Raw genomic sequence first — 14187 nt, 5'->3', positions numbered from 1 at the left:
AATAGTTATTCTTCACCCCCCCTCTATTTTAGCATCAATGCACCGTAATTTTACGTCCCGTAAGTTTTGTGTTCTTTCCGACGCAAAAAGAGACCATAAGAAAATATATAATCACCGTAAAAAATATTTTATGTTGTGTAAAATTACAAACGTAAAAACATAGTCTTGTGACCTATATATTTATTTTCTTATGTCAAATTTTATGTAGTGAATCAATAGGAATGTAACTATTTGAATTCCAAATGTAATTTAATTATGAAATGATTGTAAGATTACCTCGGGTGAAGAATAACTTATTCTGCACCCTGGGTGATGAATAGTAACACTATATGTATATGTGTGTGTGTATATATATATAGGACAGAGCTATTCTGTTACTAGTAACAAAATAATATTTTGTTACCCTCGCGCCCTATATAGGAATGGCGAATCTAACATAAGAAGCCCACCCGCCCAATTCTTCCCGACACGAAAACAAAAAGGGGAAAAAAGCTCCACCCCACACCTATCGTCTTCAACCCACGACGACCGGCGCCCCCGATCCAGCCCTGCTTCCCACCGACACCCGAGCCCCTCCCACCAGCTCGCGGCCGCCACGACGAGCTCCCTCCCCACAAGGCGTCGCTGTCGCGACGAGCCCCCTCCCACCACCGCGCCGCCGCCCACCTCGAGCCCCCTCCCACCGCCGCGCCGCCGCCCACCTCGAGCCCCCTCCCACCGCCGCGCCGCCGGCGCGACGAGCCCCCTCCCACCATCGCGTTGTCACCCACCCCGAGCCCCTTCCAAGAAGCACCCCATCGCCGACCCCTAGCCCCATCCTAGCAGCGCCCTGCCGCCGCCCCAATCCCCCTTCCACCAGTGTGTCGGCGTCGCCTCTGCTTCCATGGCCACGGCACCGATTTCCCCTCCACCGCCGCCCTGATTCACCACCTCCGGACTGCTTCCCCTCCCACCTTGGACCTCCCACCTCCCTGGACCAGCTCTGGCCGTCCTCGAGTTCGCCTCCTCTATCGCTGGTAATCGACGAATCTATTTATGAGCATATTAGTTTGTCATTTCATCACATAGTCAGTTCGCCACGGCCACCGCCTCTCCATCCATGCAACCTCACCGCGGCCAGTACACAACCACCACCCCTGTCCGTTCACAGCAACCATCCCTGTTCATTCACCTATACAAGATGTCGATGCCGAGGTACGTGTTTGCTCCTGTCAAGTGATGAAACAGAGAGGGCTGGATGAATGGACGCTAGCTCGGATGTATTGCTTAGAAGCGGTGCTTGAACCCATTTTGAAGAGTGAAATCCATAGATGTTTTTGTATTTTTATACATAAAAAACCAAAATTTTCAGTTCACCTTTGTGTGTGTTTTGGAGATCATCTTACATTTCAAACACCAAACCGACACCCCTGGAGGTTCACCATTTTATGTTTTTTAAATTCATCTTAAAAAGCATAAAAAACTATGTGTTATTTTGTCATTCACACAAGTTCAGGTATACATGCTGCACAAGTTCAAAAATCTGAAGAAACAAAGCTCAAACCACGTTCAAAAATTGTTTCCTTCATAAATTATTTGTTTTTGGTTAATTCGGTATTATGGACAGTACAAATGCACATTGTTTTGTAGTACATGTGTATATTGGGATTGTAATTGTGACTTGGAGTTCAGAAGAAGCCAAAAACATTCGGTAGTTCTTGAAACCTAAAGTTCAGTTCAACATGTTTTTCTATCATCAGCTCATTAAGAACCCTAGAAATGGTTCAATGCGTGTGTTTAAAAAAATAGCTGGCTATATATAAAAAATCAGTAGCTCGGCAAAAAGGAGTTCATATCAGTTCAGACTTGAGAGGCCCTGTAAAATCACCAGTCTTTGAACCTTTAACCTATCATTATATTGCTGACTTCCCCCATATATTTAACTTATGTAGTCCCCTGGTAACTCAACTATAGTAAGAACTCTCCATGTTTCGTGTAAGTCCTTTATAAAAATTGACATGAGGGATGTTACATATGGTATTTTGCAAAGTTCTGGAGATCTTCAATGCTTAGTTTTCTGTTAGTTTATATTGCATTTATTTTGGAGAAACAAAAACTTCCATTGCTTTGAAAATGAAGGATAATCTTCAGATATTTGATCATTGCCCTATCTACCCCAGCATGCCGCCCTGCCCGACCATGGCTCCTTGTCTCCACTACGGGATCCCGGCCCGATAGGCTCCCCGGAGCGTGTCTCGCCAGGTCGCCTCCTGGCAGGATCTGCTGCCTTGGTTTCATCAACCGTCGTCGCCTCTCCACCATGTCTCCTACCCCAACCCCTATCCAGTTCTAGTGACCTCCACCAGGTGTGCGTCAGTCTCGCCGTGCCATGTGGTAATGCAGATGTGTTCTTTGTGTGGTAAAGATTTTGACAGTACACTATGCAAAAATTTAAAAACTACCAAAAGTTCAACTTGCAAAACCATAGCAGTTCTATAATGCAACATGCATCAAATTAAAAAATTGCAACCATATCTTGAAGCACCATGCTCTCACCCAGAAGTTTGAAACAAAATTGTGGCTTTCAGTTTTGGTAACAAGTTTTCGATTAAAATGTGACTGCTGATTCTTTCATTAATGAGCTTTATGTATTATCTTTCCTTTGTCTTACTGTAGGAAAATATGGTGGCCTTCATCAAGTAATCTTTCTCTAACGGGGATCCGATGCTTGCGCCACCGAGAGCCTAATCCTGCTTGTTGCATGCTCACGGCGACCACAAGCATTGTAAGAAAAAAGCTTTGGTGTTCTTGTTTTGTTCAAATGTTGTGTGCAGAATGTTTTAAAAAAATCCTAAAATTTGAGTGTCTTTTACCTCTTTGTGGTAATGTGGACATGTCGAAAGTAGCCCACGCGTGCCGCCACCACCATCGTTTGCTGCCCCTCGGCACACACAGTCGTGGTCGAGCTTTAGTTTCAGTGCAATTCTTATTTTAGTTCTCAGAATGCTAGAAATGCAGGATATTTGTGTGAATCTTGCTTGTTTCAAAGAGAAAAAGAGTTGGTACTTGCATCACATGGTGTACTGAACAAACATACGCATGCACATAAACATGCTAACAACTCCTCTTGCTATACACATGCTTGTACTTGTTTATTTTTCTTGTTTGGAAAATGGTTTCCTTTCCTCCTAACAGCTTTTCTCAAATTTCATTTAATTTAGTTTCAAATCAAACCAGAGCTAATGCATAAATGTCATTGGGTGAGGTTGCTAGGAAGATTTTCATTAGAGAATGCTTTGTTGGAAAAGCTTCTATTAGTATTATTAACAACAAAACTCTCGGTGGACATAGACCGTAAATCTTGAGACTATTTTCGCCATTTTTTGCCCTTTAGTGTTTGGAAATTCTAAACTTTGTTGATTTCAACTTGATGAATACAAAGATATATGCCATGAGTTTTAGATTATATCTCTGCTGTTGTAATTGCTTGTTGGTGTTTATTAGTAGATATACATGTATGAGTTCGCTCCTGACTATTGTAATAAAGTTTTTTAGGATTTGGAAGTATCTAGTCTGGATTGGCAGTGTACATACATAAAAATTAATCCCTGATGGGTATTTAAGATCACTATTTTTCTGAACAGGGTAAGATGATTCAATATGGAGTACAGATGTTGTTGAATATGACTTGTGTACTTGCTAGACAATAGTGTATGAACTTTTCCGATGCATATAGCAAGCCGACGCAAAAAAGAGGACTTGTACAACGCTTCTCCAGGTTGTCTGCTATGACACTCTCTCACAATAATCTCTCTATTTCTCTGCTTCTGCTATTAAAATCCTTACATGTGTTGTTCTGCTGATTGAGTACTTTGGGAAGATGCGAAAAGAACATGTTTAGATGGTTGCTTTTCATGTGTATTTGTCACTATTCCTGTGAGTACCAATTTTCTTTAAATGTTTATTTTGTGCTCCCATGTATGTATTTGGGCAGTACAAACACATCGTTATAGTGCGTATAGATGCGGCACCATGGGCAGTACAAAGACATCGTCATAGTGAGTACACATGTGGGCATGTGGCACCTTGGGAAGTACAAACACATCGTCATAGTGAGTACAGATGTTATGCAGTATGCATCTTTTTAATACAAACTTTTTAAAAGTTTCTTTCTGAACTTCTCCCAATTAATATGCATGAACTTGATTATCTTTTTAACATGTACTTGTATCAGCTTCTTAGATTTTGTGTGTGTGCTTGTAACACAATCAGTTCAGATCTCAAGAGACCACAAGTTCAAGTTCACTAGCATCTATAAATGCTGGTAGCACTACTAGTGTTTACAAATTTGTACCTAAGAACTAAGCTTGCATGTTGTTACTTCTATGGAGGCACTGACCACATAATTTTTTTGGACCAACCACTGACCTGAGAATTTCACAAGGTGCTCATTGTATTCTCTCAATCTTGATTGTCTTGCAGTGCTTATAAGCTTGACATATATGATGAATCTAGCCTGAACCGAAGCTTGTTGGCGAGCCGGGCACTGGGCCAACCACAAGGCAATGCCGCCGGCAGGGTGCTAGACGGCCGCCGAGCGCGGCATGAGCCTTTTCGACCCCATTTCCAGGTTCAGCGCCAATGATCTTGCCGTGGGGTTCGCGAAGGTGCTAGCTAGCCTTTGCTTCCATTTTCTTCAAAAGCTCTGCTAACCCATTAGCCACTGATAAGATGACTTCGCTTCCAAGTAGCCGCTCAAAGTAGTGGTCATTTAATGAAAATGTTTCCTATAAAACCAGTTTCTAATGTTTACATGTATAGGCAGAATATGCAGTATGCTGTTCCATTTTTGATTGAATTGAAACCACGTAAAATGCAAAGACTTATGATAGTCACTGAATCAGTAGTACCATCCATTTTGTTCGCATAGAGACAAACCCGTACAGATACTTATGAGGCACCAGATATTTCATTTTCTTGTGTAGTTGTGGCTCCACGTTGTTGACCTCCCAGAAGAACCTTCACTATGCCCTGAATTTTACTAGCTCAAGTGTCATGCTATTTCCTATTTGCCTTTGTGTCACAATTACTTTGTTACATTAGATTAGAGAAGGTACTACATATATCCTAGGAGTATGTTGTTCTTTTGTATATTGAACTGAAAACCAGTTAGTGCAAAAGTCTGGAACTACAACCATCAAAGAAGTGCCAGTATCTTCGTTTTGTTAGAAATATATGCATTTTTGTCTATATAAAGGACAACAAAAATATGTGTTGTATGTTCAAAGAACCTGAGATGTTCAGGAAAGAGTTTCAAAATAAAAAGGTTCTAGCAGGCCATATGTTGAATCTGAGAAAGTTCGGAGATGAACAATAAATAAGTATAATAACAACAAAGAAAAAATTACTGATTGGTTTACTCTAAGTTTCCACTATTTAAGTTCAGCTCAATTTCTAATTTAAGTTCAGTTCATAGGAGTTCTTGTAATCAATTAGTTTGGTCTAACTTATGTTCCATGAATTTCTAGTACCCTAATAGACTTGGTAGTGACATGAGCTCCCTCTCCACCACTCCAGGATTTGCAGCGCTGTCCATTCCAGCCCCATGGCATACATTAACTTAGTTGTTATAGCAAAAACAGTACAGAACTCTATTTATTTTTATTTTTGAACATATGATGTTGCTATACATTAACTTGGTTGTTCTTATTACATGAACTTGTACATTGCCTTGTCAGGTTGTGCGTCTACTACCCAAAAGTCCGCAATACTTCAACGGAAAATGTCTACATCAGTTATAACTCAAAAAGACCATAAGTTCGGAGGAAGAAAAAGATCACTGGCACTTTTGGTCCACACAGGCCGTCAGAGGAAGAAAATTGTTTCTTCATTTTGTTCAGGTTGCTCTAGGATTTGTCAATGTTCTGGAGGGAAGTAATTAACTTGGGGTTTGGAGTCGTACCTACTGTGCCACCAAATATGTGTTAAATAGTTCTATTCATCTCCATACATAAGTTCAAAGATTTCAGATTTTCCCTAGTGGTTGTTGATCGGAGGGATGTGTATTGATGTACCTTTCCTGCTGGATCCTTCTTTTAAATAAATGTTTGCTGTTTTTTTACAGGAATAATTATTTGCCGTATGTGATGTGATCTTCAAACTATGTATCCAGTTTTGGTTCTTTTTGTTCGTCTAACATAGTACAAAACATTTAATGATCCATTATATCTAGATTTATTTGAAACCTTGATTTAATTTTAAATGAAAAGCACATAATTTTTCATATGTACTTGTACATATGCTTATCATGGTTGTGCATGTGCTACACAAAATATTTGAAGCAATTTAGCAAAGATTATATTCCCATCGGTTCATACTCAAAAATACAACAAGTTCAGAGAAAACAAAAAATAAAGTTTGAAGTTGAGAAACATGGGATGTTTGCTCATATTGAACGGCCACACATGTATTATATCATACATGTGTGGCCGTTCAATATGTATTACATGATCAGTTCTTGGAAAAGAAGAACACTATAGTTCAGTCGAAAACAATGATCAGTTCGATACTGCTCTCTCCTACCTATTTTGGTTCATGTTCACGAATCGACAAAAATTGTATGGAAAATGTTCTATTATTACTAGCATATAAGTACAGAAAAAAGTTGAACACGACGTTCCAGATAAGTTTGGAAAAAAAGCTCAAACAAAAAAAACTATGGAAATTCAAAATGGTAAAAGTTCAAGTGGTAAAATGAGAGAAGTCGAGAATATCGTCGCAAAACAATGTTTAGTTCAAAAGAAAAAACAAAACATTTTTGTTTTATTAAAAATATTATCCAGTTCAACGGTATAAAATATGCAAGTTCAGGCATGATGATATCATTGTGAAGTTACGAGAAAAATTATACTGAAAATATAGAGTAAAGTCTAGTATGTGGAAACACGCTCAGTACAAAACCATATGAACATCAGTTCAAGTACTCTTTTTTCGAAACCTTTCAAAATTACTCTCCGAAGAATACATCAGTACAAACGCACACGTAGATCAGTACAAGTACTCTGTTTTTTCTGACGGAAAAACAACATGATGGGTCTCACCGTAATCCAAATTACACTTCAACGGTTGCGAATTTGAGAAAACGTTTAACATGACTAAGTTTTGTATTTTCGATATCTTTCTAACAGTATATTATTTGCCTCATTTCGACAAACTTTAAAAAAACCGCGTTCGAAATCAAATTTGATTGTATTCGATTTCGTTTTTAAACCGTAAGGAATTATAAAAACATATCAATACGAAAAAGTTGCGCATTTTCCATAGCTTTCTAACGCCGTATTATTTGCATCAATCCGACAAACCATTTGCAAAAAATCACGAAAATACATTTCGCCCAGAATTTCACCATTTTTCAAATTACTTTTGAATCCTATAGAATTAGAAAAAACAATAGATATATGGAAGATGCGGATTTTCACCAGATTTCCAACGCCATCTTATTTGCTCAATTCCGACAAACCGTTTGAAAATCGAGTCCAACATATGATTCGCGTTTTAGGTTTTGAAAAAAATGATTTTTTCGAAACTGCTCTTAAACTGTAATGTAGATGTCAAGAGCTTTCCAACGATATATTACACGCCCCATTCCGACGAAAACACGATCAGTTCGACGAGATGAAAATCAGGTGGTTGTACTGATGATTTTCAGGCGTTTTTCAAATCATCACGGCTTAACGAGATGAAAATCAGGCGTTTGAAAATCATCACGGCTTAAGAGCAGTTTTGAAAAAATCGTTTTTTTCAAAACCGAAAACATGAATCGTATTTTAGACTCAGTTTTCAAACGGTTTGTCAGAATTGAGCAAATAAGATGGCATTGGAAAGCTGGTAAAAATCCGCATCTTCCATATATCTATAGTTTTTTCAAAATTTATACAATTTAAAAGTAATTTGAAAAATGGTGAAATTCTGGGCGAAACGTATTTTCACGTATTTTCACAAACGGTTTATCGGATTGACGCAAATGATATGGCGTTGGAAATCTATGGAAAATGCGCAACTTTTTCGTATAGAAATGTTTTTCCAATTCCTTATGGTTTAAAAACGAATTCGAATACGATCAAATCTGATTTCGAACGCGATTTTTTAAAGTTTATCGAAATTGGGCAAATAATATACAGTTGGATAGCTATCAAAAATGTGAAGCTTATTCATGTTGAACATTTTCTCTACTTCCAACCTTTTAAGAGTAATTTTGAATAAGGTAAACCCCATCGTGTTATTTCCGACAAACCGTTTAAGAGTACTCATACTGATCTAAGTCTATGTTTGTACTGAGGTATTTTTCACAGAGTAGTTTTCAATGGTTCTGAAAAAATAGTACTTTGAACGGATGTCTTTATGATTTTGTACTTGCACCCATCTTTTAAGAGTAAGTTTAAATACGGTGAGACTCATCGTGCTGTTTTTCTGTCCGAAAAAAGAGTACTCGTACTGATCTATGTGTGTGTTTGTACTAAGGAATTTTTCAGAGTAATTTTTAATGGTTCCGAGAAAAGAATATTTGCACTAATGTTCGTATGGGTTTGTACTGAGCATGTTTTCACATACTAGACTTCACTCTGTCTTTTGGGTATCATAGTCCCCGAACTTTCGTGGTTTATATCGTTGAACTGAATGATATTTTTCAAAATGAAATAATTTTGTGTGTTTTTTTAACTCAATTTTCTTGCAAGATGTTTTGGACTTCACTTGTTTTGCGACTTGAACTTTTACCATTTGATTTTTCATTGGGTTTCATTTTGTTTGAGCTTTTTTCTTAAACGTATCTGGGATGTCATGTTGAACTTTCAACTTTTTTAATTGTGAACTTGTTGTGTTTTTACAATGCCAATATGCATGAGAGTAGGGCGAGGACAACGATAAAAGGAAGCTACGTGTGGTGATCATGGAAGCACTACAGGGCTGAGCCACAACGGTGGTTGATGGCAAGCTGGCACGACACGACATGCGGTGGAGAGGCATGGGGACGGGTGGGTGCCACACTGACATGACACTTGAGATGCGCCTGCTGGACTGACCTCCTTGTCCCATCTGGGTGGATCAGTTGCAGAACTTGGATGTTTTCTTGGATGTCAACGTCACAGAATACCAAAACCTAACAATCTTTTACTTTTCGAACTGATCATTGTTTTTAATTTGTACTGATCAATATTTTTGATTCAAACCATTTTTTTATTCTTGCATGCACATCAAGCTGTCATGTACTTTACCTTATTTGAAGTAGCAATCATCTCATCATATCTAGAAATTTTTTCACACATATAATACATGCACATGAATAACATATGCACAACACCGAATGCAAATTTTCATATATGAATGACATATACACCACACCAACTGCACATTTTCTTGCAATTAGAAGCCTCTTCAGATTTAATGGTTTGTACTGGACATAACAAATTAACCAAAAACCGAATTATGAGGTCAAAGTTTTTGAATTACAGACCAAAAAACAAGCAAAGAAAGGATAGATAGAGGATTGACAGGGTCTAAGAAAGATCAATTGCAATACACTTTCACTCCATTTTTCACTCCGTAATAGCATGATTGAATAAGTAGTTCAAAGCTAGAGCAGTTTCTCCTTTTAGTATCATTGGGCACAAGCTCCTTGAGGAAGCTTGCGTGGTCAGTAGCACGTTGGTCCTGCAATTGTGTCGACACGGAGGAGCCGCCTCCAGGTCAGCCTACAACAGGGTAACTTCTCTGCACTACAACAAATCAAAAGTAGTAAATGCACACATTTTGGACATACAAGCATAATGGAAATTTGTAGAAATAACATGGCATATCCTGATACGAAGTACTAATGCTTTGGGAATTTTCGAACAGAGAGAAGAATTGCAGGAAGTTCAAGCATCAAGAGCAAAATAGCATGGGCTCACTGGGGAAGGAGGTAGACAGAGGACAGTGGTTGGCATAGCGCCCGGCTCACCGACAGGCTTCAGTTCGGGCTGGATTCATCAAAGATGTCAAGCTTATAAGCACTGCAAGAACAACCAAGATCGAGAGAATACAATGAGCACCATGTCTAATTCTCAAGTTAGTGGTTGGTCCAATAAAACTACGAGGTCAGTGCTTCCATTTAAGTAACGAGATGCAAGCTTAGTTCTTAGGTTACAAATTTGTAAATACTACTACTGCTACCGGCATTTACAAATACGGGTGAACATGAACTACGCACACCTACTGAACTGCTCCATGCCACCGTCCCGCTGCTCATCAATAAACTTGCCGCCTGCTCGTTGTCGTTGGACGTACCCTGCACACACACAATAGCCACCAATTATCATGCACAAGTTCATGTACAGTAAAATTACAATTTCACAACTAAACATAAAATTTTATGTACTTTGAAACAATTCATTTTACATTCCAAATACTTCATCTGTTTCGAAATATGAACTTCTATATTTGTTTCCTTAGAACTTATTATGATTTCCTTCCGAACTACAAAAACATGATTGGTTTACTTACCCACAAAATACTTGAAGTATGTCAAATGAAAAAACATCCCCAGGCCTGGAAGTAAGAAAACACATTACACTCATCGAGGTACATATCATTTTGCGCATACCTTGTGAGAGACCACATAGGATTCCAAGATTCTGGATGGACTTTAGCAAAGTGAAATGATACCTTTTTCTAACCTAAGAACTACAAAAAATTAGCATGATTTTTTTAAGCACAACAAATAAACTCTTAACTACTTCTGGCAAGTATAATTGAACTGATATGTCCTTTTTCTACTTACTGAATGGCTAACCACTCCAAATAAACTATTAACTACTTATGGCATGTTTTTTTGAACTGACCTTTCCCATGTTTTTTTGGTGTATGTCTTTTCCCAAATCTTTTTCTGACCCTCTTCTTTGAACTTCTATATTTATTTTTCACGAACTTTCTAATCTGCGGCAACCATGGGAGTATACTATGTTGACATCCTTTCTGCTGATGATCTGAAACAGTAGGATATGATTAAGTAGCAGTTCAAAAAGGAACAAACTACAATTGGTCATGATTCATGGAATTAATACCTGGCATTGGCATTGGCTTTGACTGGTCGAAAGGGAGCTGGGAGCCCTTGAGAACGTACTCTGTTCCTTGTGTGGGCAGCAGTAGATCATCCGCATAATGATCGTGCCACACGAATCCAGTCTTGTAGCTCCTGCATTGCATCGTTGCCTTGTGAATAAAAACAATGTTTGTTCGATAACAGATGGATCTCGAGATCGACAGCAGTTCGATTGATGGATATGTATGTAGGTACCTCTTGCAGGACCAGGAATACTTGGCTGCCATTCCCTTCCCTCTCACGGCGTCCAGCCGGCCAATCACATCTAAAGAAACAAATTGCAATCATTCATGGTAAGGCATCATCCTATAACAAACCACTAGCAGGAATAAAAATCAGGCTGCAGTTGCAGCTTACTAACCTCGCAGGTAGAGGCCTTGCAGGGAGGCGAGGGTCACCTCCATGAAGTGTGGGTGCTCCAAGTGGTGGTTGCGGCAGAGGTACTACATCACCGCCACCCTCGTCCCTGGCTCAAGCCTCTTGGTCGGTGGTGGCTCCGGCTCCACCCTGATAGCCTTGGTGCACATCCTGGACGGGCTAGCGCGCCGCCTCGCCCTCCCCTCCATCGCGTGCCGTGGATCCTCCGACATATAAGGGTGTGTGTGTATGTACAGTCTGATCAGCCTACACACACTGCAGACATTATACGAAATAGCTGAGTCAGAGACCAAGCAAGCTATGAATAAGGAAAGGCAGGTAAGAAAAAGGAGGTAGAAATAGAATGGGGGCCGAAGAGCCGGGAACAGACCTTCTGCTGCTTCTTGTGGATGGATTATAACTAACTGCCAGGTATTGCTGTGCTTCGTCTTCCTTAGCTAGCTCTGGGTTGAGAAGAGACGGAGCCCTTTTGTTCATGAGGCCCTAGCTGCTGCCTGGTAGGAGGCAGGTCATGGGGGTGTAGAATCACCACGGCTAAAGTGTCAGAACATAAAAGTTGCTTAAGTGTCACAACAAACACGAATTATATAGGTTACAGATTTTGCCTTCTATAATCATGTTGCTTCCCGGACAGTCCAAAAGAAGCACCCGCACAAGTTCAGTAGCTGCTCGCCGTGCACACCTGCTCGATGGGAATTTACACAAACTATTTGGAATTTGAAATTGAACTTTAGTATAATTAGAAACTAAACTGAAAAAGAATGAAATGAACTAAAATTAGAAATTAAACTGAATAAAAATTAAGATGTTTCTGGATGTAATAAGGGCTTCTCTTTTGCAGGTAGCTTTCGAACAAATACTGAACATTTTCTATACCAATAGTTATACTTTCTCGATAGTAATACATGAACTCCTCTAAATGGTAATACATGAACTTCTTGGTAAGCTGAAAGTTTGTACTCTGGACAGTAATACATGCCCTCTCGAGTTTGTACTGACGTGAATCCTTTTGAACCTGCGTGGCTTTACATGGTTGAACAGGTTTACTTACTAGGCAGTACATGAACTCCTCAGCCAATAATACATGAACTACTTGGAACATCAATTTTCATCAAGCACTTGAAAACACAGAACACCACACAAATAGAAGAACTGTATGATGAAATGTCGAAATAACTCCCACATCCATCATACTGGTTGTCGTTGTTGTCTTCCTGGACGGTTGAAAGTGTTCCTCCAGATTTCTACTCTCCCCAAATTCCTAACCATTAAAAATCAATAGATTTACACACTGAAAGTAGAAATGCACTGATCAATCTCCTTCTCAAGATCGGTGATGAAGGATGCAATAAATATCATCCACCAAATGCCAAAGTAGAATAAACTAGAGCAAAATAGAAAATGAGACCTCAGTTTTCCCGGGTTTCTGTGGTGAGCCACCTTGTTTTTTTGTTCTCTTTCTAATTTTATCTTCCTCTGAACTATATGGTCTTTTTGAGTCTGAACTAATGTGGACATTTTTAGCAATAATACAGGCTATATTTCTTTAATGAGGACAAGGAAAGCTATCTATATTCCAGGAAGAACCACGTACTACATTTTTATATGCCAACGACATATTTAGCATTGCATTCATTTATTCTTGGATCTACGAAACTGACTGAGAAATTGATCAAAAAATTGGGAACTTTTTGGGAAGATCAGCATTGTACAACTGAGCAATGGAAGAACCAATCATTCAAGAAATTTTGGGTAGTTGCCCCTCACCTGCATCAAATGCAAGTCAGAACCCAGAACTTCCCACTCAAAAACAGTTAGACTTTTCCTAACCTTGCCTCGCTTAATTTCACAGCAGATCACCACTACTAGGGAAAACCTTATACACAGAGGTATAGAAGTAGCGTTGGTCAAAACACGACGCTATTGCTACTTATTAGTAGCGCTTGTTACAAAAGCACACTACAACCATTGTTGTAGCAGTTGTGCGTCTGCGTGGAAAAGCGCTACTACTAGAATTCGCTCGCTGGTGCCGATAGGCTAGGAATAGTAGTAGCGGTTCTTCCTGACGCACGCTACTGCTAAAAACATTGTAGTAGCACGTTTATGCTGTAGAGCGCTACTGCTATGAAAAAGAAATAAATAGAAAATTACGTAGAAAAGTAAATGAAAATGAAAGAAATGGAAAAAGGAGAAATGAAAAAAAGAAAATGTAAAGAAAACTAAAGAAAAAGAAAACAGAAAGCAATAGTTGTAGCGTGTTTCGCTGGAAAACGCTATAGCTAACATAGCTATAGCGTGTTTCGGCAAAAAGCGCTACTGCTGGTTTGACTTAACCCCCGACCGCGCGGGCTCAAAATTTCGCTAAGTCCTTCCCCCTCCACTCCCTCCTCTTCACAAACTGCTCCATCGCCGTCATCACCCTGCCCCCTTCGACCACACCGCCGCCGCCCGAGGCCACCTTCGACCACACTACTGCCGCCCGAGGCCACCCTCGACCTCACTGCCGCCGCCCGAGGCCGTCATCGACCTCACCATCACCTCCCTCGAGCTCACCACCGCCGCCCTCGACCTCACCGTTTCCGCCTGAGCCTGCCTAGGACCTCCGCCGCCCGAGTAAGAGCCTGCCCTCGCCGCCGATCGTAAGGCTCTGCCTCTCATCTCCCCTACCCTCCTCTCTATCTCTGCTAGGGCAA

General features: G+C 39.9%; 1 long non-coding RNA gene across 2 annotated transcripts; it reads left to right on the top strand.

The window, feature by feature from the left end:
* The first annotated feature begins 771 nt into the window (after positions 1-771).
* LOC125537105 lies at positions 772-6106 on the top strand. Of its 2 annotated transcripts, XR_007295599.1 has the most exons (6): positions 772-1194; positions 2160-2373; positions 2656-2764; positions 3624-3757; positions 4462-4646; positions 5718-6106. It is a non-coding gene; the product is annotated as an uncharacterized LOC125537105 (long non-coding RNA). The 2 variants fall into 2 exon arrangements; XR_007295598.1 differs by having other exon boundaries at positions 4462-6106.
* The last annotated feature ends 8081 nt before the right edge of the window (positions 6107-14187 follow it).

This window comes from Triticum urartu, chromosome 2, assembly GCF_003073215.2.
Source record: "Triticum urartu cultivar G1812 chromosome 2, Tu2.1, whole genome shotgun sequence".
Classification (NCBI taxonomy): domain Eukaryota; kingdom Viridiplantae; phylum Streptophyta; class Magnoliopsida; order Poales; family Poaceae; genus Triticum; species Triticum urartu.
The sequence above is the reverse complement of the archived record's forward strand: the minus strand, read 5'-3'. Positions and strand labels throughout refer to the sequence as shown.